At 42.1% G+C, this 27700-nt stretch overlaps 1 protein-coding gene across 3 annotated transcripts in view; it reads left to right on the top strand.

Moving 5' to 3' along the window:
- The window catches only part of SETBP1 (SET binding protein 1), a 268231-nt gene that overhangs the window by 229466 nt on the left and 11065 nt on the right, over positions 1-27700 (top strand). The window lies entirely within an intron of this gene.

The raw sequence follows: 27700 nt of genomic DNA, 5'->3' as shown, positions 1-27700 counted from the left end.
CAAAGCCTGTCTTTGGCATTTTAACTTCAGCTGTTTATGTTCCGACTAATTAGCCATAACGTGCTGGTCTGGGGATAATATATTAGATATGTTATGACTCTTTCCCTGTGCTGTAGTAAGTGGCAATTCTCCATCAGTGACTTGAAAGTGCGAGAGCCATTTTTTCCCCCAACTTTTCTGGGGAAACAAATATTTAAGCTAAAGACATGGTTTTTGCTACTATGGGTTATGGTCTGTTTTGATTACATTTTCTGTCTCAAAAGCCATTAGTATATTCTAAACATATGTAAGTAAATTGTCAAGTGAGAGCAAAAGTGTTCGGGAAAGTCTGTGTGCCACCCAGACCAGAGGATGTAAGCTGGAAAGAAATTATATGAAAGAAAAAAAAAAATATCCATATTGTATCATTTAAGTCCTTTTTACATAAAATAGTCTGGAATCCTGCTGAGGCCCCTGACTTGAATGTGGGCTCTGAACCCCCTACTAGTCCATTAAAAAGAAAGGGGATATTTGGAAAGACTGGACAAAAGCATGCAGCTGTGCTAACGTTTAGAGATTCTCATAACTCGGGTCCTGGTTTAGCAGCATCTGTAAAATTAACAGCTTCAAGTTTGGTTCATCCACAGCAACGGCAAATCTGCTGAACACATGGGCTCTTAGCATAATATTAACACTTGTTTGCGGAGAGATCACACGGAGTGCTGTGTATGGCTGGGCTCAAGCTGGTCCCGGGGTGCTGAGGGCATTTCTGATGAGCGAGGCTTGGTATTAAGACCCGCGTGGCTCAGGATGTTGAGATGCTGTGAACTTTTCTGAGTGCTGTAGCCTGTTTATTGGTCTGGTTTTGAGACTCTGGGTGATCCTGAGGGACCTGGCCATCTGCAGCAGCCTCAGGCTTTCTTCTGGCACTTGCCTGCTTCTTTGTAGGTCTCTGGTCAGCAGAAATCAGCAGAAAGCGGAGAAAAAAGAGTTCAGCATTTTATAGTTTCCAGAGAATAACATTGCCAACTGCCTAAGCTCCCATCATTGCAGATTTCCCCTGCACTGATGGTGGGGAATGAAAAACCTGATGACTTCCTCAGGATGGACTTTGGGAGGAGAGCTCGAAGAGAGAGGGCAAAGCCACCACTGAAGGATTTCATTTCTTGTTAGAAATCAGAGGATATTATTTGTTGATCTGTCTCCCTGCCTATTTAGCCACCTGTCCTCACATCCACACCTGTCATGCTGTCTGTCTGCAGCCACTGTGGTTGTCCATTTTTGATGTACGTAAATGGCAATAATGATACAGCCACAGGCAGTGTCACATTATTGTCAGCTTGATGGAGTTATATCCCCATTTACTAAAAGGCAGGAGCAAACTGCAGTGCTGCACAGCTCCAAGTGAGGAGCCAGGTCTCACCAAACTCTTCAGAGGGGTGTCTCTGTGCCTTTCTTCCCAATGTGTTTCCCAGTGAAGAAGCTACCACTCTGTCCGAGCAGGATATGGCAGCCGTGCCCACCACATGGGATTTCCTTAGGGTTCCCACTGGGCAGGTGCCATCAACGCAGTAACGAGGTGGTAGCTCCAATGTGTGCACTGCCTTTGGCAAATACTTCTTGACCAGGTCAGCTGGTGGGTCCATTTGCCATGCTGCACTGGACGAATTATGGGCTGCGGCCCTCAGCCCCTTAAAATATGTTAAGATGCTCCACATGTGTTGTCTCCCTAATCCTCTTTCCCTCTCAGCCTACATGTAGCCTTGATGTCTTTATTTAAAACCCTACTGACTTAATATTTATATCCAAACCCTTTCATCTATTCCTGTCTCTATCAAAAGAAGATAACATTTGTTTGGAGGCACTAGCTAAGATTTTTTTTTTTCTTTTCTTATTATTATTACTATGCCCCAACATAAATTAGCCATTTAATAGGCAAGTAGCAAGGGGCAAATTTCTGGAGGGAAGGTAGCACATCAGATCAAGGTCAGATAAAAAACAGAGCTGAGCTACTGACAGTTTCTTTGTCAAGGCCAGAAGGGGGAATTGGGGCCAGTTTTCTTAAAGCCAACGGAGCTCGCGTTGATGAAGAGAGCCGCAGAGACTGAAAAGAGGTCAGTGAGTAATGCATGCTGGAGCCAGGACAAGGGAATAACAGCATTGAGTGCCTGCAGAGGAAGACAAACAGCAGTGGTAATGTGGGCTACATGGCAATGTTGCTAAACTGTTTTCAGCACAGACCTTCCTAAAAGGCTATTGCTCTGAATGGGGCAGTGTGAGAGCCCGCCCACTCCTCCTGTGTCCTCCAGCATCTTCCCAATTGCAGGAGCACGTCTGCTTTCACTGCAGCAAGTGCCGCACAGCTTGGGGAGACAGTATTGTGCTGTTATAATTAAAGCTATTATTCTCATACACAGACAATAGTTCAATCATCTAGGTCATCACGTATGTACAGCCTGGAAGGGTGCTCATCATAGCTGTGGAGAGCTCTTCCCACAGCCAAGTCTTACTGCATGACACTAAAGAACATACAAGAGGCTATGTAACTTATATACTTGCAGCAAAGTGTCATGTTCAGTCCTACTTCAGGGACTGGTTCATCTGCCCTTGTAAGCAGTGGCAAACCTGTGGCAGAAGGATGGTGGAGAAGAGCCCTCAAAAACATCACAGACAAGCAGTCCAGCATAAGTTCTGCCCCAGCACTGGCTTTTAAAAACCCCTAACTCATATATAAGATGTACATGTGTGTGCCTATTTATACATATAACCTCTGAAAAGTGCATAGTATCTTACTTGCCCAATTGACGATCCTTTAAAACCCATCTTCTGCAGATGCTTGGCAGCTTGAAAAAATCTATTCTCTTGAACTGAGCACCCGCAACACTGTCCTTCCCACATCAGATGATGGTTTTTAAGCCCTCCCATTCAGAAACCAAAACTAAATTAATCTAGCGTTGGGAGAGACTCATACGAGGAAAACCTATCAGACTTTGAAATAGTGTCCCCCAGGGAAGCTGGGGAAGCCCTGTTGTTTAAGGCTGAATGGATTGGCCTATTCTGGAACAGCTGGAAGCTTGGGCTAGCTGAGCTAATATGGCTTTTCCATTTCTAATATATCTGACCTAAACTTGGACTGTCGAGACCCACCAACGCAGGCAGATATGCTTTCAAGGAACACACCAGAAAATGAGGAACAGTGTTTTTAGTAGGCAGACAAGTCATAACCACAGGATCCCTGGACATTCGGTTGTGGCTTTTTGTCTTCTTCCCTCTCCAACTTCTGTGCTAAAACACTTTGCTCTCCAAAAGTAGCAAGGGCTCAGGCCTCCTGTTTCTGAACTGATGTCATCTTGTTTGGGAACTTGGGAAACAGAGTTCAAGAAAGAAAAGGAAAAATTATGGAAGGACCACTAAAGGGACAGTGCTCAAGAATCAATGTTTCAGGTAGATGACAAGTATCACTCCAAGCAGGAAAAATAAACTTTGAGTTAGAAACATGGATATTAATGTTCAGATATAATTTGTTTTGTTCTCCCACTTGTCATGGTCTGTGAAGTCCTAGTAAATAAAGTATTGCTTAATCTTTGTGGTGATTGTTCAGGGTATGAATGCTCCTAAGCCTAAACTTATACGTACTTATTAGTGTATTTACATTTCACTTTCTGTAACCTAAATTCTTTGGAGGAAATAAGATCTTGTAATAATTTCATCATTCTTCCCCTCTGAAATTTGGGCTTTAGGAATAAATAAACTGTACAATTTGTGTCAGTTTAGCTGAAGGGATGAGATGGGATCCTTCCAGGGAAAAAGTGCTGTAGGATTCCAGCACTCAATTACAGTGACATCCACCCATCAAAAGCTGCATCTCAAGCACAGACCCAGTGTCAGAAATTTGGCAAAATATCAACTCGACACAAGCAGTCAATAATTGCAGGAGTCAGTGATATGGAGTGAGAAAGCTGTTCTGAGAGGAAAGCAACTTTTCTGTAGAGGGGAAGCTGGTTTATCCCTAGCAGCATGCAAGGCTGGCCACAGTCTCCTTTCTCTACCTCATTTCCTATAGAGCAAAAGAGAATAGGGATGTGAAAATCAGCACAGTGCAGGAAATGAACTGAAAGCCTCTATAATTGCTCCCTTTGGAGCTGAGTACAGACCAGGTCAGAAGTGGAGCGTGACTTTAGTGGAAAACTGAAATCTGGGATGGAGGAGAAGGTCCCTGGGAATTCTCTGGGGGAAAGACGTAAGGTGTTCACCTAGAAGATTTCTAACTACATCTTAGTTCAAGGAGGTGGTAACAGTCACATTGGAGAGGACTACCTTACGTGTTGCCCAAAATCATTGAAATTCTTTTTTTTTTTTTTTTTTTTTTTGAGCTGCTGAATTCAAAAATCAGTCTATATGTAGCTTTTGGATAGGCCTGTGTAGCTGAAACAGCACAGCCACCAATTCATCTAGAGCAAGGTCTGGTCCCTCGTGTTCACAGTTTTTCCACTTCCTGAACCTCGTAGGCAGATTTTTTTTCCTCATAGGAAGAGGCTTTTATTGTGGTTGTTTATGAGAGCAATCAACTATATCTCTTTACCCCACCAATGTTAACAGTAACTTGTCCCCAACACCTCTGCCTCCTCCCGAGTGCTGAAAGGGTAAAAGTCCTGCCCTTTTCCCTCCATAGGTGGCTACAGCAAAGCAGGATTTTCCTTCCTGGCCTTTGCCAACATGATGATACCCTAAGCCTACCTCAGGGAAGAAGGTCTAGACCTCAGGCTCAGCCAATCTGCTCCCCTCCCATAGCAGGCTATAGAGGCTCAGTGAAACATTTCACTGAGGCTTCATCCGTGAATCATACCCTGAAAATAGGCCAGGAGAGGGAAGTCCATCTCCTTGCCTGAAGACATTGATGCCAAACACTCTAACATCATGTCTCAGGCACCAGCAATTTGGTGAATAACTCAATTCCTTTTAATATTTACAAATAAGAAGTCAGTTTCCATTGGATTCAACTTGTTATTTCATGTATTATTGTCAAGATGCAGGAAGTATTTTCTCTCATCACCATCACAAGCAACTCTTTGTTTTTTTAAAGATAATTGACATGCATTCATCACTTGACTCAAGCAATTTCCACTTTTAAGAAAAACATGGTATAATAGAATTACAAGAGTTGAAGTGGCAGTAGCTGGCAACATTAGTTTATGCAGCTTCTGTCATTCCAGGGTCTAGCTGCATGCTGGTCAGAATAGGATGATCAGATTACTGCCAGGACTTCCCTTGCCATCTTTGTCCAGTTGTTATTAATATAGCAATATTCACCCAAACAAATGAGAAAATTCTCTTGTGGGCATTCCTGTGTGTGTAGCCACAGCAACCCTGCTGTTGGCTGTGTTATTTGCAGTTCTTGTGAGTTTGCTGGGTGCTTCTTCTGAGAGAAAGCAGGAGCTGCCATGTTCTACCAAAACCATTCATTGTGTCTATTGAGATATATTTAACAGTTATGAAGTGCAAATCCCTAAGCAATAATTAATATCTCCAAGTCTAAGAGGTGCTCTCCTTCAGTGCTCACCTATTAACTCTCCTACTAAAACCCAGGTTCTTTTTTTTTTCCTTCATGCCTTCAATTTATCACATGCTTAGTAAAGTGAAGCCCCATAATTACCTTGAAAATACACCACTGGGGAGTGAGGCGTGTGACTCAAATTGGTAGAGATTCAGTAGGTCCTACATCTCCTCCAGAGCCAGCACCAAGCCAACTCTCTGGGTTGCCATGATGTCACATCCTAGGAATAATGTACTCTTCTCCACCCATGGTAAGGCCTCATTCAGGGATATTAGACTCAGTTAGTTAATATTAATCCACCTAAATGCACCAGCAGAAGCACAGATCCTTTCTGCTTGGACTGGATGCGTTGCTGCCGCAGCTGGCAGGTAATGCCCTCTGCAGCCTCTAAACCGCCATATGGCGATCGCGGCCTGTCCAGTACCATTGGCGTAGCGGTGCTGCATACAATATCACAGAATGGCCAGGGTTGGAAGAGACCCCTGAGGATCACCCAGTTCAACCTTCCTGCCAAGCAGTATCACCTAGAGCACATTGCACAGGACGGCATCCAAATGGGTTTCAAGTATCTCCAGAGGAGACTCTACCACCTGTCTGGGCAGCCTGTCCCAGTGCTCTGTCACCTCACAGTACAGAAGAACACTCAGTCGGAACCTCCCGGGCTTCAGTTTGTGCCCATTGCCTCTCATCCTGTCTCTGGGTTGACTGCAAAGAGACCAGACACCCTTCCCTCAGGTATTTATATACATTGTTGAGGCCTCCCCTCAGTCTTCTATTTTCCAGGCTAAGCAGGCCCAGTTCTCTCAGCCTGTCCTTGTATGACAGATGCTCCAGCCCTCTAATCATCTTCATACCCCTCCTCTAAAGTCTCTCCAGGAGTTCCATGTCCCTATTATACTGGGGAGACCAGAACTGGACACAGTACACCAGGTACACGCTGCCCTCCTGGGCCATGCTTCAGTGCTGTAGCAGAGCCACCTGAGCATCTGTAGCCACTGCAAAGGGCTTTAAAATGAGCATGGGAAATGTAGATTGTTGCTGACCTAATGAAGATCTGAGATATGGTTTGAGGGTGTTTCCTTATTTCTTTTCAAATCACAATCTTTAGGGTCCCTCCTTGTCATAGTTCGTAAAGCAGTGTTTGCGGCACACATACAGTAATGGGCTTACAGAGAATACAGAGGGCTTAAGCAGCTTTCCTCGATGGCTTTTGATTAATTGAAATTTGCCCTGGGAAACATGGCAGTGGTGGCTGGTCTGCTCCATGCCTCCTCCTGGTGCTGTATGTTCCCCATTTCATATTCCTCAATATTCCTTCTGGCAGATGTGAGAAGAGGGTGGCAATAAAAGCCCATTTGTACAACTATGAGTTCACTGCCTCTACTCCAAAACAGTGAAAAACTAACATTCAACAATTCTGCTTTGCAAGCCATCGTTATTTTGATAACACTTCAAGCGAGCAGCAGAAATACTGAGCAGCCTCAGGGCAGGGAGAATTAGCAATGACAGTGTCTTGCCTGCAACTGGAAGCCTCTCGAAAACAAAGTGTACTTCAAGCTGGAGGCTGGGGAATCAATAGGGGATTGTTTGCATGTGGGGGCCACAAAGTGCCACTGCAGTTGAGGGTCAGTTGGCCTTACAGTTACAAATGGCATTTTTTGGAGGCCTGCAACACGCCTGTTTCTATTTGCAGACAGCAGCTAACATGCCACACAAGTGGTCTGTGAGATTTTGTTTTTCCTTGAAGGAAAATATATGTGATGAGGGAGGAGCAAATTAGCAAAGAGCTGGCACTGCGTTTCGAGACCCTTGCTTTTATTTTTAAACTGTGCTTGCTGAAGTCCTGCTTAGCCTTAATAAATATGTTTCTCCTGCCAAATCTTTGATGTCACGCCTGGGGAGTTAGCTTCACAACTCTCCATTTAGTGGAAACCTTTCAACTAAATGTACATACATCAAGCTGACAATATAGATGTTTATTTTATTTTATTCATTTAAGGCCCAATCCAAAGCACACTACAGTCAATAGAAATCCAGTCATGGCTTTAGTGGACATTGGACTGTGCCATCATGAAAAATGTCTTTATTAAACACATTCCAGAAGTCAGATGGGCCAATATTTAGACAAGGTTTCTTTACCTACCCTAAATTCCTCCCCATCAACACAAGCAGGGATTTGTTTCCTGTGTTATGTGTTTCTTTTTGGTTAGGGGTTGTTTTTTCTTTTTTCTTCTTTTTCTCTTTTGGTTAGTATTAACTTTACAAAACAAAAATGACCAGGTGGATGGTCTGATTCCAAAAACTGTGCAGCAACCCAGGCACTTTCAGCACTTTGCTAGGTAATCAGCAATGAGTAGGCAGAGATACTGAGATATAGGCAATGGAGAGGAGGTACAGGCTCACCAGGGTCAGTAGAGTACCTAAGTTGTGTGCCTGGTACAGGAGCAGTAAATAAATTTGCACTACAACTTATTCAGGGTAGTTGAGGATCAAGTCATTAAAATAATTATTAATGGCTGTTCCTTGCACTGCATAGGCTACATGGACAGTGGGGGTGCTGAAGGCTGAAGGCCTGCAGATCCTCCTCTTCCCTCATTTATTCTCTGGTGTCTGTGCTATAATCTCATGTTAGCATCCCACTGCTATGGTGGGGATGCTCCCCTGCAACCAGCTAAATGGACCTTCACTTACACATTGTATCTTCAGATTCACTAATTACAAAAGGAAATATTGAGGGAATTGAACCTTCTGTCTTTATTTCAAATGTGCATAGAAATTCTGCTATTATAATAGAGAAAACCTGCCTTCAGATACAGTGCATGCCTCCCCACTAAAACTCAAATGAAATCATGATACAAAATTAATGGGATTGTTTAGTTCCACTCACTAGGAAGGAGGGATTAGGTTTCTCACTCCCAGGGGTTCCCAGTAGCCAAATTTGTTATTATATATAAAAATGTTTTGCACTGCTCAAGCTAAGGCACTTTGAGACACATGCAAACCTCTTACTAAACTCTTGGATTCAGGTGAAACAGGAGCTCAATCTGAATTGCTGCTGGATGCTGTTTCCCAAACCCACATCCTGAGCTTAATTTTTGCAAAGTAAAACCAGCCTGCTTTTGTCACCTTGCTGCATGCTCCTGGAGCAGAAAGGTCTCCTCAGCTGGACTCAAAGAAGCTATGCAGAGCTGCTCCCCACTGCAAGCCACCTTGCATCTCTTCTACCCTTAGAGCAGTATGGTTTCTCCATGACTGCTTTCCCACTGCAGCTAAATATGTCAAATATGCAGGGAGACACCTGTGAAAGAGCAGCACTCTGTCTGCCCTTCAGTGGCACAGAGGATGCATGTCAAGGCTGGCTGCTGCTGCACCATGCCTGCATCACTCTCCTTGCTGCTCTGCCTGCCCTACCTGTTCAGTTTTCATTAATTCAAAGAAATTTCACTGTCAAAGTCATGTGGACTTTTATTTCCCAGATCTGTTTTCTTCCTTTGAGTTGCTTCCCCTTCAACTTGTGGGCTTCAGTAGGTCTCTGTAAAGGGCAGTCGGATTTGATGGCATGCAGATAAATCACCTATAGAAGGACTGAGGAAAACTAGAACTGTACATGATTAATAAATAAGGCTATTATTGTCTCCCTGTCTGATCCAAAAAGAGCAAACATTCTCAGCATGCTTTCATTTAATAAACACTCTTTCTTTACAATTAGCAGTTTTGTTTTGTTTTGTTTTGTTTTCACCTGCATATTGCTTACTGCTTTTGCCAGCCCCACAGCTGGGATAAGGTGTTCTGCTCCTATTACGGCTAGGGGAAGCTGGGGCAGGAGCATGTAGAGCAACATTTGCCAAAGGGGCTGTACGCTTTTAGTCACTAAAACTCCAGTTTTTATTCCCTGGGATGCCAAGGTCCCTCCTATCATTTGCTCCTGAAGATTTCACCAAACACCATGGCAACTGACATCCCCAAAAGTCAGGCTGCTATTTTTGTTGCTTAATATCAGAAATAGGTGATGTCTGGCTTCGTTCTGTTTGATTTCTCAAGAAGCAACAGTGTCTGCATCCTGTGTTCAGCCTCTTTGAGCCCCATCCAAGGCTGGATGGAAGCAATAACATTGCTAATTGGGGTTCATTAGTGCAACCGATAATTGAATAGGAAAATGTGGTTAAGAAAAAACAAGGACTGGAGGCTTAAAACCTGTCATCCAGGTTTCCTACAGTCCTTGTGCTCCCAGGCTCAGCTCTTAATCTCAAAGCCTGTTTCTCTGAGTCTGTTGCAGTCTGCAAATACATCCCTCCCCTGCTGCCTTGCAGGCACCCTGAGCAGCCAGGGATCAGCAGCGACTCTCCTTTCACCTCCTGCATCCCACCCAGCTGAGCCACTGGCTCCTCCCTGCACAGCATCACCTCGGGAGAGCTTCCTCAGGAAGAGGAAGGGCCACGGTGCAGAGAATACCTTGGAGAAATATTAGAAATAATTCCTCTCTACCCTTCCTTCCCAATACTTTCAGGGCATGGGGGAGGAATGGCCTAAAAATATATAAATAATTAGGTCTGCCAGTTTTAAGCTGATTATGGTTTGCGAAATCAGTCATGAGAAAACCGGTTATCAATGTGCTGTTTGTGATAGAAAGTTTTCCCTGGGGAGCAGCAGGCTTGGATCCTGCTCTGCCAGCACTTTAATCTGGCAGAATCTACCCCTGCAGGGCGCTGTATGCTAAAGTGGGCTGATGTAAAACAATACCGAGGGTGCTGGGGACCTGTCTGAAGGCATTCAGCACCTAGCAAGATCAAGCTGCAAGTCATGCTTCTCCTTCCTTAATAAAAATGGCTTTTGGGGAGGAAAAAAAAATAAAATCCCTCCCCCAAATATGTTATCTTTGAAAAACCAATCTGCCTTTGCAAGACAGGCTGTAATTGAATCCCAGCTGAATGCAGCTGCAATTGGGGTGAGGTGCCAGCGTCAGGAACAGCATCTGGAAAACCGCAGAGAACCGCAGAGTGGAGTTGCATAAGCTAAGCAGCTCTTTAAAATATACGCGTGCACACGCGCGTGTGTGTGTGTGCACGGGTGTAAATAAAACAGAGAAAACTAAACAGAGGATCAGAGGCCAGGCTAGAAAATGGCGGCAGAGCCTCACCAAACCTCTGACTCGACCAGCATCCTGCAGCTCCCTGAGACTATGACCCTCCTGCATCTTTGTTCTTCCTCATACCCCACTCCCGAGCCTGAGCCCGAGATTGTTTACTTCTTCTCCCCATCTCTCCAAGGGATATGATTCACACGTTTTCAGATTTATTTGAGCAAAATGCAATAAATATGCTGCTTCAATTTTAACTGCTGGAATGTAGCCAGGGTTTTTAATGAATCTGGCCTGTGCGATTGAAGTGGTCCAGGATCGCAAAAGCTCTGGGCACTGTTAGATTATACACACAGACATACACACACACATATCTCCCCCCACCTCTCATTCCCTTGGGGCTCTGTGAGTCACACGCGACTGCAGGTTTTTCAGATTCAGCTCTGGTTAAAATTAGCAAAAGCCTTTATTATTCAAGAAGAGGAAGGATTCCTATCACAGCTGCCGAGAACTGCCATATTTTTCTTGGATTTGCTACACCGACCTATTATAATTTGGCTTTATCTGTTATTCTTTGTTTCCCTAAAAAATAGTAGCAAGCCTTGGTCCTGTCAACACTGAATTTTAATTAACTGTTCATGAAGATCACTGCATTAATCCATTGCTGGACCATTGTGGTGTTTTTGTTTGTTTGTTTGTTTGTTTATTTGTTTTTTTCTGTGTAGCTGGCATCTCTAAGTTTCAATCTTTTATACGAATGTTTCATAACAAGGTACAGTCAGATCTCTGCCGATTGGGACACTAGTTTTATGAGCTTAAACAAAAGATACATTTCCAGCAATTGTAAACACCTTGTTTTAGTTACCAGAGCAGGTAGAAAAGGGCTTTCACACCCAAATCTGGAGACATATAACTCAGGTGGGGTTCTATGAAACTGGGCACCAGATGCATTCAATTCACAAGCTGCATGCACTTAAGAGGAAAACAAACATTTTCGATAATGGAAAATGAGTTACAATACAGTAAATATGGTCTGTGTCAACTCAACAGGAAGGTTTTGGCCAGGTCCCAGGTGACAACAGACCAAAATTACCATGACCTGTGGGAAGAAGCCCACTCTAGTAGACACAGTGCCACTGCTGAGCTCTACAGCATCTAATGGGTCCAAAGCGACGTGGAGGCAAATTGCCAGGGCCACATGGAAAAATCAGAGGATGTCATTTCTCCTTCGCCTCCATCTGTGGATAATTGGTTGAGCACTAAAATTCACAAGGAAAATTTTGTTTTAGAAAGATGATAAAGAGAACAAACAAAAGACAGGAAATTAAAATTTATGTAAACATAGTGGTTCCCAGAGCAACTATAAATGAGCCACATTGCACATATAGAAAAAGGCATAAAAGTTAATACCATGTGCAGCAATACCATACACTACGTAGATACCCCTGGGATGATGTTACATTTGCTACGGGACCCATCATTTTGAATGGTTTGACTTTTACGTTTTTAAAGTCTCAAATATACCATTGCACTAATGCCAGGTGGGAATAGGCCATTTGCTGTTTGTTTGTTTGTTTGCTTAAAAGAGAAAGGACCATTTGAACAGAATGAGCTACAAGTCATAATTTTCTCCAGTTGCAAACATGAGACAAAAGTTGTGGGCTTAGGTCTCCAAAGTTTTCTGAAGAGTTTTGCTGGGGAGGTATTTCTGTGCACTGATTTAACACTCACAAAGTGAGATGGCAGGAAGGGAGAACAGCTCTCATGTTGAGATAGGGCAGCATGTGTTCCAGTGATGAATTATAGCGCAATGGTAAGTACAAAGCTTTTCCCTAAGTAAATGTGGGAGTGTGGAAGGGATTGACTTAGCCTTGTAAGCTTCAGCTCTGAAATACCTAAACTCCTTGGAAACATGCCTTCAGCTCGCTCTTCTATTTTTTGCAAGTAGTTATCCCGAGTTTGATTCTCTGCTGCCTCATGCAGTTGTTGACATCAGTAACATGGGTGTAAAATGTCACCGGATCAGAAGGCAGCCGGCATTCACCTTGCATTTGTATTCATGACTATACAAGGAAGAGGGCAGCAGCAGGTCAGGCCCACTGAGATCCACAGAGATTACTTTGTCGATGTGGGATGTTTGTGTTCTGATGGGGTGTTTTATAATCGACTCTTAAAACTGTGCTGCAACCTATTTGTTCTGGTTTCATGGCAGAGCAGACTGGAACATGGGAATTGTTGTGGTTTTCCAGGGTTTTGTTTTGTTTGTAGGAAAAGCATTGCATCATGATTTTATTTTATTATTTTTTTATCAAAAGATTCCAAAATTTGCAAAATGTGAAGTATTTGCCCGGAGATACAGCTTAGGATCAGAGCTGGCAAGCATCCCCTGGGCTGTCAAAGTCAGCTCACCCACCCGTGCAGGCAGCTTTCCCAAACCACAGTGCAGGGGCCATGCCTGACAGCAAGTACCCCTTCTTGCTGTCCTACAGCAGCCTCAGCCTCTTGCCCTGCCCTCTCCTTCGTGAGACCATGGCACCCATGTGCATCCATCAAGAGATACTACAAAGGACACCCCTGCCTTTCTCCCACTGTGGTGGGCTGACCTTGGCTGCCTGCTGGACATGCACCCAGATGTTCTCTCACTCCCATTCCTCAACAGGGAGAGGAAATAACATGAAGAAATCTCATGGATCAAGATAAAGACAGCAACTGGGAGATGTTCACAAGAAAAACTTGAGCTGGATATTGGGAAAGAGTGAAATGATTGTGGGGAATTTTTTTGTGTTGTTGTGATGGGATGAGGGCTGGAGTTTCACTCTATGCGCAAATTGTTCCCCTTAGTCAAAGGGAAAGGCAAAATGGGTTTCTCCTCCCTAGAGAAAAGGCAAATCCACTTTTGTCAGTGTTGTGATAACATTACATCATGATTTTGGAGTGGGGAACTTTTTTGTGCTGATGCAAGTGAAGTTTGTAAAGTACATGTGATGAATTTGTGTGATCTGCAGGCAAAATGTGAGCCACCAGAGTGGAAAGGATACTTCATGCAGTCCAGGTGCGTTGCTGCAGTGCAATCAGGGCTTGCACCCCTTGGGCATCAGCACCACCTACTGACACCTTCATCTGCCAGGGGTCTCTATGTCTCCTTCCTGGCAATACATGGCTATGTGGTCCCACATGGGGAGCCAAACCACCTCATTTCTCCAGCCCCCCTTCCCCAGAGAAGGTGCTCTGCTTGCACTCATCCTAGCAATAACCTTCAGGTGGTGGCTGCCCTAGGGAAATGGGTTGGAGACCAGGGAAGGAAAGCTTGGAGATCTTTCTCTGTTCAGTTGTGTGGCCTGTTTCTCACTTTTCATGTGTACTGTGACTCCTACAGTGGGACCCCAGACTTCGGTGAAGCCACGTCCTTCATCTAATTCATAATAATAAAAAGGGAGAGTGATATACTCTTCATGCAAAAATTTAATTTTTTTCTAATTCCTGTTCAGCTGAAGCAGCTCATTTCTCTTGAAACGCAATTGAAATGTCATTAGTATTTTCATTAGCATGATGACTGATGATACAAGGCAGGCAAGTAGATTTGGGGCCTAGGCTGATAAATTTTCATGACGTTTTTGTAAGACTGTGCTAAACACTTCAGAAGTCACATGCCAAGTGGTTCCAGATCATTTAAAAAAACAGAAGACTTTTTTTTTTTTAGCTCCTGGAATGAGAAACAGCCACAGAGCTATACAGAAATAGCACAGGAATCCCTGGAAATGCCCAGCAGTTGCTAAACATTTTTTTCCTTTATTGAAACAGTTAATCTTCATCAATGGTGATATTTTACTGATGCATCATTGGCATTTCACATTTTTTTCCCATCTCTGAGGATTCACATTTCTACATGAAATGGTTCTTTTGTTTGTGGGGAGGAGCAAAATTCCTGTGGAGAAGCCCAGCTTAAGACCTAACCATAACTTAGGCTGCCTTTAGAGGATTTTTTGAGAGGTTGATCTGGATTTAAGTGATACATGTGTGTAAGCCATCTCGATAGTTTGGCTTCCAGAGCCTTTTCGCATCACTAAATGAACAATGAGGAATGGATAAACAAGAAGGGAGAGGAAATGTTAAGCTTAGTTAGTTGTCTAATCAGTCTGAGACATTTTGCCCTCTTTGCTATGAGCTAGCTTCAGACATAGATGAAGCAAATTATGCACTTGGGGTAACTTTTACTTGTATCTACTGGTAGGCTATATTTATTTCATTGATTCCCTCTCTATGTGCAAGCAATAACAGAGCTGTGTCCTGTAAGTTTCTATGGTTTTCTCTCACCTGTAACTTTAAACTGCAGGGTTGTTGGATTTTTTTTTTAACGTTGTGTTTAAGAGGAGAAGGAAAAAAAAATCTCTTTGCTATGTCAAGCAAAAGATCCTTGTCATGGTACAGAAAACAAATAAACAAAAAAAAATATATCTAATTTTCTCACTGGGTAAAAAATCCATCCTAATGAAACACAGGAAATTTCTATGTCTTTTAAATTTATAGCACATATACTTTGATGCCTTGCACTGGAGCCATGTTACTTCCCATTCAGGAAGGAGTTGACAGGGCATGTTTGTGCTGCCCCTTCATTGGTGACAAGGGGATATTTGCAATGATGAGATATTTCCCTACCCACAAGAGCCTTTGGGACAAGCAAAGATGAAGGCTCAGAGCTCAATTCATTTGCCCACATGTAGTTGTCAACTGTCATTTGAGATGCCTAGGATATCCTGCCTGGCCTCCAGCTGCTCTTGCTGAAGGGCAGAGGTCTTGCCTGAAGCCCTTTATCATATCTGCCAGCCACCCGTGGATGTTTCAAATACCTCAGGGCATTTCAAATATAACCAGGTGCCAGTATAGAGCTTACACTCCTGGCCCAGGGATGCACCATCCATATTTGAGCCTCTCCTTTTGAGCAGGAGGAATTTAAACCTGAGAGGCTGACATTTGGCCGTGGAGTTTTTTGGGGGATGGATCCTCCCACGGAGATCTGTGTGTCTACAGCAGAAGATAGCTATGTGAGTTAGGTGTCTCCACTTTCATTATAGTTGGTGAAAGTTTAGCCAGTAGAGCCTGGAGAATAATTTGTCTTGAAATAGAGAAGACTCCTACTTTTTCAGACGAATCATCCACTCCACTCTTTTGACTATTAATTTGATCCCTGTTACCTGTAACAGGAGCTACGACATAAAGCTCTCATGTAGAAACCTGGACTGTGGCCACCTAAAGTTAGATGAGATGAATGCCTTCTCTTCTCATGTATTAATAAAGAACATCAGGAAGGCACAACTAAAAATCCAAAGATTTGTTTTTTTAGGCAAAACTCAAAATATTGGATATGATTGAGCAGTTTTCCTGGACAGTTGTCCCAGTAGGAGAATACAAGGGCACCAGAAGTGGCTTTTGATGCCAAAACTGCTAAATAAAATTCCTTTTGATTTCTTTCTCCTAGTTTTTCTGCAAAACTTGCAAGGCCAGGTGTTGCAAACAATTGTTTGAAACTAGGATCTATCCTTAGGTACATCCCTACTGGAACATGGAGTGCTGAGCAAATAAAGTATGCTGTCAACTTCATCTCAAGCATTTTCATTTGGAGAGCCTGTGCTTGGCAGTTTCCTGAAGATAATTTTTTTTCTATCATACAATGGCTTGACGAACACCTCAGCCAGGTTCAGAATTTCAGCAGGGTCTGCCACTGTTAAATCTTTCCATTGTGATAGTAAAATTCTGCCACCCCAGCAAAGGGATCATAATTAAAGAAAAACTTGGCTTGCATGATCTTTGCTCCCTCATGATGATCTCTCAGAGTTTTCTAGATGCTTAAATGGAATGTATTCCCACCCTGATATACCTGGTCTTCTCTTCTATACCTGGTATTTAGTCTGACTGATGCTGTAATATAAGCATGTATGTTTATCAGGAGGGAAGTTCATGGGGAAAGAACCTAAAACATTTTGTTTAGGCACTATGAAATGTGAAAACTGAAGACAAGCTTATACCAATATTATGAAGAAGAGCACTCTGGAAATTTGGCGTGGTTTCCACATAGACGTGCAGCATTCAAGTTGATAGTATAACTCCAAATGTCAGTGGTTAAAAGCATTTAGAGTTTTCCCAGTATGCTCTTTACGCTGGTTCTTGTCAGTCTGCTTTTCACACGTCTGTAATAAGTGATTTCCCTCCTCCAGCTTCTTTTCAATCTATTCTTTGTCTCCTATTTCCATTTATTTCCCTATTTCATTCCACTTTGCACTCTTCACCTCTTTAACCTCTTCTTCATCAGTCAGATCCCTTCTTGTGTCTGTACACTCCATGGAGGCAGTCTCTGACCTTATTACATGTGGTCTCTTTGCCTTCCTTCTTACACTGCTCAAGGAAGCAGTCTCCAGCAAGAATGTTAATGAAAACCACTCTCAATAAAGTATTTCCTATATGAATTTTCCTTTGAAAAAAAGTAAAATTCAAAGGTTTTACACTAATGTTTGTCCTAGGTCAATAGTTATCCCTGAGGTTTTTAGTAGGATAAAAAAGAAATTATGAACTTCAGGAAAAATCTGAAAATTCTAAGTTGTTTTTGGTCCAGATACAGCAACCCTTGAACTATGAAAATAAAGCTGAACATTGTACTCCATTAAGTCTTTTTTTCCCCAGAATGACATTAGAATAGAGCAACAATTAAAGAACTATATGCCATAATGTTAGCTAATTATTAAACTTTTGTCACTAAGGTTAATTGGCAATAACACATGATCTTACCTCTGTATCTATTTAAAAAGATTTCAGTTTTCATATTGCAGTCAATTACTGTGGTTTTCAGAATGAAAGGTAAAAAAAAAAAAAAATACCCCATATCTATTGATCTGAAATACAGAAAGGGAGAGAGAAGGAGAACGATGTATGTGCTCCCAGTGTATATTATTTTTCATCTCTGGTGCTGATAAAGCAAGCACTCATTTTAGTGATAAATCAGCATTAAAGTGGGATAAATGGACTCAGATATTAAAACAAAGCCAGCACAAAACCTTCTCAAAATAAAAACCCTCCTCCATTACAGTCTCCTAGGATTGTAGGGTATACGGGGAGCTCCATTAAGTGCTGAGATTTTACTTCAAATGCATGGCATGCTCTGAACATTTCTCATTGTATGAAGCAGGGCATAGCTTATTAGAGATAAAGAAGAAAAATGAAATGACCAGGCTGCCCAGTAGGGAGAATGCTAACTGGGATGTCAGCAGTCTTGAATTCCCTTATCAGCTTCATGCCTGACTTCAGGGAAAATGTTTCAGTCTTGTCCTGCCTGTGCCTACCACCACAACATAGCTGCCTTTGATTGTGACCGTGGTGACTAGAAAGGTAGGGACGTCTCTGAAGAACATTTGGTGTATTTCTGGACTAAGTCGGATGGTAGAGATGCTCACCTGTTTTTTTTGTTTTCCTTTTGTGCAATGGTATGGACAGTTGGGTTCCAGCAACACCCCTGGAACTGTTTACTTCTTGCACACAGACATAACCACAGGACTACTTAAATTGTTATAATGCTAATACAATATTTCACTTACAAAGGAAAAATATCAGCTAAGTTTGTGCATTATCCAGCAATTGCCTATTACTTCATGCATATGCAGGGCAACCTAAGCCCATTTCTGGAGAAAAGTTGTGCTCTTTTTTCTCAGCGGAGGTATCCTAGTTGAACTTGTTCAGCAAGATTTTTGCTAATTACTTTGCTAACTTCTCATCTCTTTCATCACCTTTTCTACGCTAGATGTGCCTGAAAAATGACTCCATCATTACACCAGCCCAGTCCTGGTGCCTCAATCATCCTCCCCCCGCCAGCAACTTGACTCTTCTGCCCATGCTTCATGCCAGCACTCTCCTACCAAAGCTGTCACTGTCCCATTTAATCTGTGATAAATACAAACTGCTCCCAACTCCATTTGCCTAGGGGATATCAGCTCTATCTGCCACATTTAAAAATGATCATCCCTGTTGTTAAGAAAAACAACAACTCAAAACACCACCCTTGACTTTTCTCATTACTTACAGACTGAAATTCCCCCATCTGTCTTTCCTCAGCTGTTCTTGAGAAAGAAATTCTATCTCCTGTTTCCTTCCTCCCCAGTGAGCATATCCTCATCCACTATGACAGTTCATTTCAGTTCGACTACTCATCTCTAAGCAGGCTCGTGCTCCTACTTTCAGTTTTTTTCCTTGTCTTTTTATTATTATTATTTTATTTCAATCCCTTAGAATACCTAATAGCTTTTTATGCCTTAAAAAACAGCCCTTTGTCTCTCTCTTCCACCCCAGCCTCCTGTACTTCTTCAAGTACTTTTTTTTTCCCACTTCACTTCTTTCAAAGATTTTAATTTTTGTTCTTCCCTCTCTACAAGAGAAGTTAGTTCTTCATCATTGTGTATTAAATGATTCATCCACTAAGATATTTCACAGCAAATTTCATCTCTTCAGTACTAGTGGTCTCTTCCTCCCTTGATTCTGTCTGCCTCCTACAACTGTAAACTGGGAGTTTCTGCTCAACCTAAAGTTTCAGGCTCTGGGCAGAAAAAGCTTTGACTCTGAACCAATGGACAATCCCCCATTACTTAAAACCATGTCCTCAAGGCCTGGGATCCTGGAGCCTCCGACTCTGAATTAGCAATTTTTTTTCCCTTGGCTTTTTCTCTCCTTAAATTTATTGATTGCTGACACACTCCCCAAAATCTGATGGAAATCCTCATGTCACGTGTTTATCCCTTCATGACATGACAAATTTTCAGCCCCCTGTCCCACCCTGCTGAAGGACTGGGCTGCTGGGATGGGCATGCAGGGGCCTGGAAGAGACCAATCATAAGCACACTCACAGTCCCCTTGGTTCACTGTCCTGTACTCTCTTGGCATCAGAACTACTTTCACCAGCTGTGTTTAAACCATTTTCATCTTTCAATCCAAGACAGACTGAACTTGCAAGTGCATGTCCCTTCATCTTCCATGACCAAGTCTGCACATCCTTTATTCTGCAGTCTGCTAACTCAGGACTGCTCTGTGTTTCTGCTGGCAACCTGCAGAGGAGGATGGTAAGGAATGAGATAGAGGATTTGTGAGTCTTCTTTGCACCAGTATGGGAGGAAGGGAAAAAAAAATGCAATGCGCAAGACTCTATCTCCTAGGAAGCCTAATGTAGGTTTGAAACAGGTGGGAGATCAGCTTTTTAAATCAAATTACAGCTGATCATCCTCTTAGCTGCAGGGGCAAAGGGGATTTGTGACTCATCCTGATGATGAGCAAAATAAGGCTTTCTTAGCCTTTCCTCATTGGGTTTAGTTCTTGCATGACTAATGCCAACAGCTACATCTTTTTCAAACATTGAATGCCACCACAGCTCCCCGCAGTCCTGGGACCCACCTCCCAAACCTGGAAGATGAGTTGAAGCCTCTACAGACAACCCCACAGCTGCATTAGCAGCTGCTCAGCTTGCTTAAGAGACACGTTAGGAGGCTTCAGGTAGACAGCAGTTGCCACTATGCACCCTGGCAGCAAACACGATTATCTTCCTAAAGAAGTGAAGAGGAAGGCTTGCACCGCGCCTCTTGAACTCAGGCACAGAGATCCACCCAAGTAGAAAGGAATGGCAAGATGCATTTAACCTCATTAGTTTCAGTAGGGCTGACTTTGTGCAATCCATCAGTGTACAGATACATTAGGGGAACTAAACTATTTCCACATCTCATTTACATAATGGATGGGATGTGAAATGAGTCCTATGGAAGAGAAGCGCCCTGGAGGCACTAAAGTTTATCACAATATGTAAGAGTTCTTTTAGATCATTGCATTAAATTTCCACTAACAAGATAACAAATTAATTGTCTGTATTACTGTACTAACCCAAAGCGGATAAAGTGTATGATTTCAGCAGAGGAAGGCAGCTGTTTAAGACAGCTTGGTGGTTATGGGAGGAGGCAGAGGAGATTAGTGTGTCTCCCAGCATTTGCATGCCACAATGCCAGCCCTCCTCCTGCCCCTTTAAGAAATCTGGCTCTTCTCTAATCTGATGTTGGACTTGAGCTTTATTAGTGAAGTGAGGGAGAATGAGTAAATCAACTGTATCAGACAAGCCTCAGGACATCTGGAAATTGATCATTCTGCAGAAATAAGCACTCTCTGTTTATTAGCTGGGAGTTCATCACTATCGCTTCTCTTTATCCAATTCCTAAGAGATTTCAAAGCTATCATCATAGCATTAGCTCTTCTGACTGTGCTACTGCAGATAAAGATCAGAAGATCTATCTAATGATGGCTTTCTCGGTCTCCCTCTCTCTTTCTCTAAAGATATCCTGATTTAAAAAATAATAATAATAATAATAAAGAAGTAAGAAAATAGCTGAAATGAAATAAGGCAGTCTTCGTGTCTTAAATTTTTGCCTGTTGGCAATGAGAGTAATTTTTTTTTTCATTCTACAGGCATTCAGTTTTATTCAGGAGTACACATCCTGTAGAATAGAAAATCCTTCATAGATGAGGTGGAATTTGAAGTTTTTAATGTGGTGATGGAAAAAGAAGGAAGATAAAAGGACCTGAAGCCATAAAGCAGTGCTGTACATTGAAAGTACAGTTATTTTTAAATGATAATACACGTCAAATAGAAGCCAGGAAAATGAATTCCATAAGTTAGAAAGGTAATAATATTACTTTAAGAAGAATAATTACTTTCCGTAACTACATTTATCACATAGTAATTCAGTTCTCCCTTCTGGAATATGATGCAATGCCAAACTTTTGACTGATTTATTTAAAATCGGCATTAAGAAAAGATTCGCCCAGATATGAGGCTTCTTCTGGTTCTTTATTCAAAATTGGGCAGTTATCAAAATGCAAATAACATGACTAACTTACTGTTTAGATGTGCATTCCTGTATAACTGCACTGTGTATATACATCGCGCAAAAAGACTGGGAGAAAAATTTTAAGAATTTTCCGATAACAGTGGTTGGATGCATAAACAATTTAAATACAGCCCTGGATTTCCAGAAATCTGTGGGGAGTGTAAAATCCAATGCAAGGAACTCTCTAAAGAAAAATCTTCCCTAGCAGAAGCTACACAGAGGTCAATTTGATCAGCTGATTTTCTCTGTTTTCCAATAGCAAATTAATATTTATTATCTCTTTTGAACTGGCACTTAGAGTTCCAGCCTGGCTGCACATTGTACTAGGTTCTGCACACAAATAAAAGAAAAGGTGGACATTGGCCAAGAACCTTTCCATATAAGTAGAAGATGAGAGAAAACAGATGAATGCAACAAGCAGAGTGAGCATGATCTAACAGTAAAGCAAGGATGGTTAATTAATCCGTTTGTACAGAGCCTAGCAAAATAGAGCTAGACCACATTACTTGCAATGTAAGTACTTAATAGCAACAATAATGACTAGGCCTTTAAAATTAATGTATTAATTATCAGACAGAGCTCATAAGTTGCTTAGCCAGTGAATGAAGAATGCCAGTTTTTTTATGCACAGTATCAGGGGACCCATAAATCTTTAAGAACAGGGCCCGTTTTACATCAGTATTGTTCTGCCTCATACACAGCCTTTCTGCCAGTCTGCCTTGAACTAGAGTAGTGCTACTCCTGGTCCACCCTTTTATTTATGATCATCATTATTATTTATTTATAATTATGCCATTATTGTGTTAGGTTCTTGATAATCTCCTTCATGTGTGTCTCCCCTTGCTTTTGAAGCTGTCCTTTCCCTTTGCCCTTTTTCATTTAACAAATAATGATTGATTTGCTCCCTGCTTTGCTGGCCCATTGCTCACTTGCATGTACATGCACTATTGTCTGTGATATCAGCAGGACTCAGGAAAGTTAAGATATGAGTCTTTAAAGGGGGTGAAACAAGCTTTAAATTGGAGGAAGTGCACAAAGATCAACAGAAAGGTGGCAAATAACGTCTGAATCAGACAACCCATGCACATCACTTGTTCTGTCTCTGGAACAGCAAAGGATAAAATACACTGGAATCATGGGCAGGGGGTTGAATTTTAAAGTGAATCCCTTCCCTCCTTCCCCCCCCCCCCCCCCCCAACACACATGACAGTGTTATGAAAGATTTATTTTCACTTGATTCAAATATAGTTTGAACTGGGGAGGATCTCATGACCAGGCCTCCTAAACAGGGCATCCCAAATGGGAAGAAATAGTCCAGTGAAAGGTGATGATGCCACATCAGTGGGTTGCAGCATGAAAGACCTCTCATGCTGCAGAATGAATCATGGCCTTCTGTGAAACTCCATGGCTTTCTAACGGTACCTCCGATTCTGCATTTTGGTATCTGGGAAAGAAACCCTATGATTCTTCCTTATTTGCTGTTCCAAATCCATAAATTATTCCCATCCCTGAATTCAGAGGTGAATTTTGGTTATGTGAGTGCTACAGGCTGAAGAAACCAAGTGCGTAAAACAAAAGACAGATGGCTGAAACCATGATTCACCAGTGATGAGCTGCAATTGGGCCACGTAGACTTTGAAGTAATTCATTACATTTGTATCTCTTCTGTAGAGGGGGGATTTTCCTCGATGATTTGTATGACCTTGCTAAACCCAGATAGGTGGTAATTGAGCAGCAACTTCTTCTTCAGAAGAAACAGAATAAAAATATTGAAAATATTGACTCACCCCAAAGGCAGTAAGCAGCACTTTGGTCTTTGACCTTTAAGCATCCTAGGGTAGTCAATAACCTGGCTGTTAGATGCTGTGCCTGCCACTGATTTTGATTTGGGAGTAGTTTAACCTTGAACCAAGATCCAAGTAACCACGGCAACAGGAAGTCGGCCTCTCCATCCAAGGAGTGGGAATCCATAAATCAAGGTCCCTAATGCAAACACTGTGTGCAGGTAGAGATTTGAGAGGATAAGTGGTTTGTGAGGGATTACCTTTGAAAAATGAATGACTGTCCCTTGATATGTTGAAGCACAGCTTCACAGAGACTTTTTTTTTATCAATAGAGGTCAACAGGTTACAGCTGCATGTTTTCATACGGCTCTTTATATAGGTCCTTCAGTTTAATTAGAACCAGATGTTGAATTTATGAGGTTGTTAGCATTATTATGTACCATATGCACATGCATATATGTGTACGTGTATTGATGCATACATCCACATATACACGTTTCTTGCCCACAGACTACATTCATGAAAAAATAATGTTAAGCCTCAAACTAAAGCACTATGGAGTGGCGAAACTTTAGTTTTGCATATCCATAGTCCTGGGATCCTACAGGCATAATTACCTGGTCTAATACCTTGGTTTTTCTATGGGACATTACTTTATTCAGTGTATGGCACTCACCTAATGAACAGCTATTTGGTAGTTTGATTTTCCTCTCGTTATTCAGTGTGTGACCTCATGTCTCATTTATTCCACATTTCTAAGCCTTACTATGAATAGATGAATGTTTCATGAATGTTGATAATTTTATTTTCGCAGCACTGCTCTTGAGATGAGGGGTATATTATTGTTCTCATTTGCAATAGAGAAGCTGAGCATAGAGAGATTGAAGTTGAATCAATACAATTTTAGATGCTTAATACTCGATTTGGGGCTCTGGAAGAATGTGTGGCTTAATACACAAAAACTCCTCAGTATATCTCTAACAAGCCATGGCCTCTGACTGTGATTCTCTCTCTGTCCTGACTATTTCTGCTGTTGGACCCATTCTGCTGCATTAAGACCACAGTTTTTTCATCTGGACAACTCTCCCAGACTTGCCCACTCTGTAGCCCCTCATCTCTTTCAAGATCTTTCAGCCTCCCCTGACCAGTGCGCCGCTTCTCTGTCCGAGTCTGATGGAAATCTCTTCCAGTTTCTGGGACCATCTGTAGGTTTCCTGATATTTATCATTTCACATGTAAAGGCAAAGGTAGGGACACTCATAGCAGCTCCAAATGCAAACGGAGGGAAATGTTAGCTGGTGCCCGGCAAAGCTGGGTGCAGCCAGCAGAGGCAGCCAACAGACACAGCCCATTGGATGGGCAGGTTTCTGGGCTCTGCTTTGATATCTTCTTGATCTTCTGAGACCTTCTTCCAAGGCCATTAGGTGACTTCTTGGATCTCTGTGAGGAGCTCTACCAGATGCTACCCAGGTGCAACTCAGGAGAGCAGCAGTTGTCACCTGCTGCAGAGGATGAAGGCACCAGTCTTCTGACCTGTTCTGCTGTCCAGAGAGGTTTTCTCTTTGCCTGGAACTTGGATCAGGGACACTGTGGAGAGATATCCAAGGCTTGTCCAGCCTTTGGACTGATAATACTGCTGCTCTTCCACAGGGCACCAGCAGTAGAGTTGTAGAGTACAGGAGCATGTCAGGCATGACTAAGTGTCTTTGGGGGCTGTGATCAAGGCCATGGGGGTACAGACTGCTTTCTCCTCTATCCTACAAGTGAAATGGAAGTGCTTGAAGAAGACCTGACAAATCCTTCATGTCAGAAACTCGTTGTGTAGCTCGTGTCGGAAACAAGGTTCCCCTCTTCAAGGTTAGAAAACCACTAGGGAGACAAGAGGTCCACCTGAGTAAATGGATTAAAAAGATATTTTCCAACAGCCTGGCCAAGCTGGTGAGGAGTGCTTTAAACTAGTAATGATGAGGAAAAGACATGGTGACCGACAATCAGGTAAGGAAGTGGTAGACCAAGCTGTCAAGGAAAGGTTGCAGGGTGATATAAGAAATCAGCAGCAAGGCATGGAGCAATGCCTAAGGACGTGTGATGAACCAACCGAGCACTTAAGGGTCAGGATTCATGACCAGACAAATGTGGGCAAGGTTGCAGTGGGTGCTTGCTATAGACCACCTGATCAGAAAGGAGATGAGGCTTTCCTTAGATAGAGAGAAATCTTATGTTCACCTCAGTGTGATAGGAGGAACAAGGCAAAAGGGAAGACCACAATCTACTTGAAGAAATCTTATGATATCATGGAATATGGCCATGGAGAACCTTGAGATCCAGGAGAGCTGGTTGATTTTCAAGAATCACCTCCTCCAAACTCAAGAATTATCCACAACAATGAGCATCAAATCAAGCAAAGGTGTCAGGAGACTTGCACAAATGAGCAAGGAGCTACTGACTAATGTCAGAATTGAAAAGGATGCAAAATGAAAAGATAAAACAAGAACAGGTGATCTGGAGGAATATAGAGAAAATGTCTGAGCATGCAGGGATGGGCTCATGAAAGCCAAAACCTGTGTGGAGTTTAATCTAGTGAGTGCAGAAGGACAACACAAAATGTTTCTGCAGGTACATCAACAGAAAGGAGAAAAAAAAATAAAAAGACTAGGGAAGACTAGGGAAAATATGGGAACAGAGCTGAATGAAATGGGAACACTGGTGGCAAAGGACATGAAAAAGACCAAGGTACTCAATGTGTTCTTCGCCTTGGTCTTCATGGTCACCTTGGTAAGAGCAGACTTAAGGAATCTCAGGCCCCTGAGACTTGTGAGGAAAGAAATCCTACTTCTGGTGGAGGAGGATCAGGTTAGGGAACAGTTAAAAAAACTGAACATACATAAGTCCATGGGACCTGACAGGATATACCCAAAGGTGCTCAGGAATCTGGTCAGTGTTATTCTGAGAGTACTCTCGATTGTTTTTAAAACATGGTGGTAATCAGGAGAGGATCCTGAGGACTGGAAGAAATCAAGTGTCACTCCAATAAGTACAAGAAAAAAGATCCAGTGAGCTACAGGCTGGTTGGCCTCATATTGATCCCTGGGAAGCAGATGCAACAAATAACCCTGGAAACCATTTCCAACCATATGAAGGATACAAAGAGGTGACCAGAAATAGTCAGTTGAGATTTATGGAGCAAAACTCATGCCTGACCAACTTGATGTTGCTTATATCTTTGCCCAGAGAGGTTGTGGAGTCTATTCTTGGAGATATTAAAAATCTGACCCCCTTTGAAAAATGAGTGTCCGTCATGAATGTGTTGAAGTCCAGCATTGCATAGATTGGGAAAGGTTTTCATAAGTTAGCAGAGGCACAACACCAGCTCTTCATCCTACCAGACTTTTGCTCTAGTCTCATGAGAGCAGAATTACTGCATTTTTATAAAACAGCAACTGCTAGGAATTTTCTAAAATCAGCAAAACCTCTCACTTCTACTGTAAAAAACTGACTAAGACATTTTAGCTGACTTCCCACTTGATATATTTATACTTTTTTCTTTTTCTTTTTTTTTTTTATATACTTACAGATGTAAATACAGTATGTATAAACACACACAAACTCACACAAATATTATATGTAAATGGGTGGATATACATTCAGATGTACATGTATTAGTCAGGAGCATATCTAATATGCAATATATATAATATTACAAAACCAGCTGTATAAATTTGAAAGAAAGACATTTGAAAGAAAGAGAAAAAAAAAAAAAAAAAAAGGTTCAAGATTGTAAGAGAGCTTGAGAAGCATTGCAAAGGGAGAAGGGAGGAATCTACCAGCCTTTCTTGCATAGCTTTTATTTCTTGGAACATCTAACCTCTTTAGTATGTTTGTACCATTCATTTATCCCATCTTGTAATCCCTGTGTGGATAACTCTGATGCCATCACAGAATCTGTTGGTAGAAAAACGTATGACAAAGTGCTCTTTTTTAAAAAAAAAAACAAAACTCCCACCTCTTTGATGAGTTGTAAGGTAGATTTTTATTAGTAAGGACTTTCCCAAAACTATGTAAAAGTGTAATGTTCTTTAGACGGGGAATGTATGCTGAAGCTGTTACTGATGCCCGCTTCTTACTCAGATGAAACACACATTGAGTCAAGTCATTGCAAAAGAGAAGTACATATGTTTATGTGGAAAATATACTACACAGAGGATGACAAATAGACAATCTCACTGAACAGAGATATGAGGTGTGTCTGTCTTTAAACATGTATAAGTGTGTGTATTTTCTCACAGAAGAAAGAGTAACAATGTGGAATTATTATTCCGGTTTCCTGGTGTTTATAGAGATCACTGATAGCTCCTCCTGAAGCAGAGGTATTAGAAAATAATAAAAATCTTGATCCTTGCTAGTA

The sequence above is a fragment of the Anas platyrhynchos genome, chromosome Z (assembly GCF_047663525.1).
Source record: "Anas platyrhynchos isolate ZD024472 breed Pekin duck chromosome Z, IASCAAS_PekinDuck_T2T, whole genome shotgun sequence".
Taxonomy (NCBI): Eukaryota; Metazoa; Chordata; class Aves; order Anseriformes; family Anatidae; genus Anas; species Anas platyrhynchos.
Note: the sequence above shows the minus strand (reverse complement) of the source record. Positions and strands in the feature narration are given on the sequence as shown.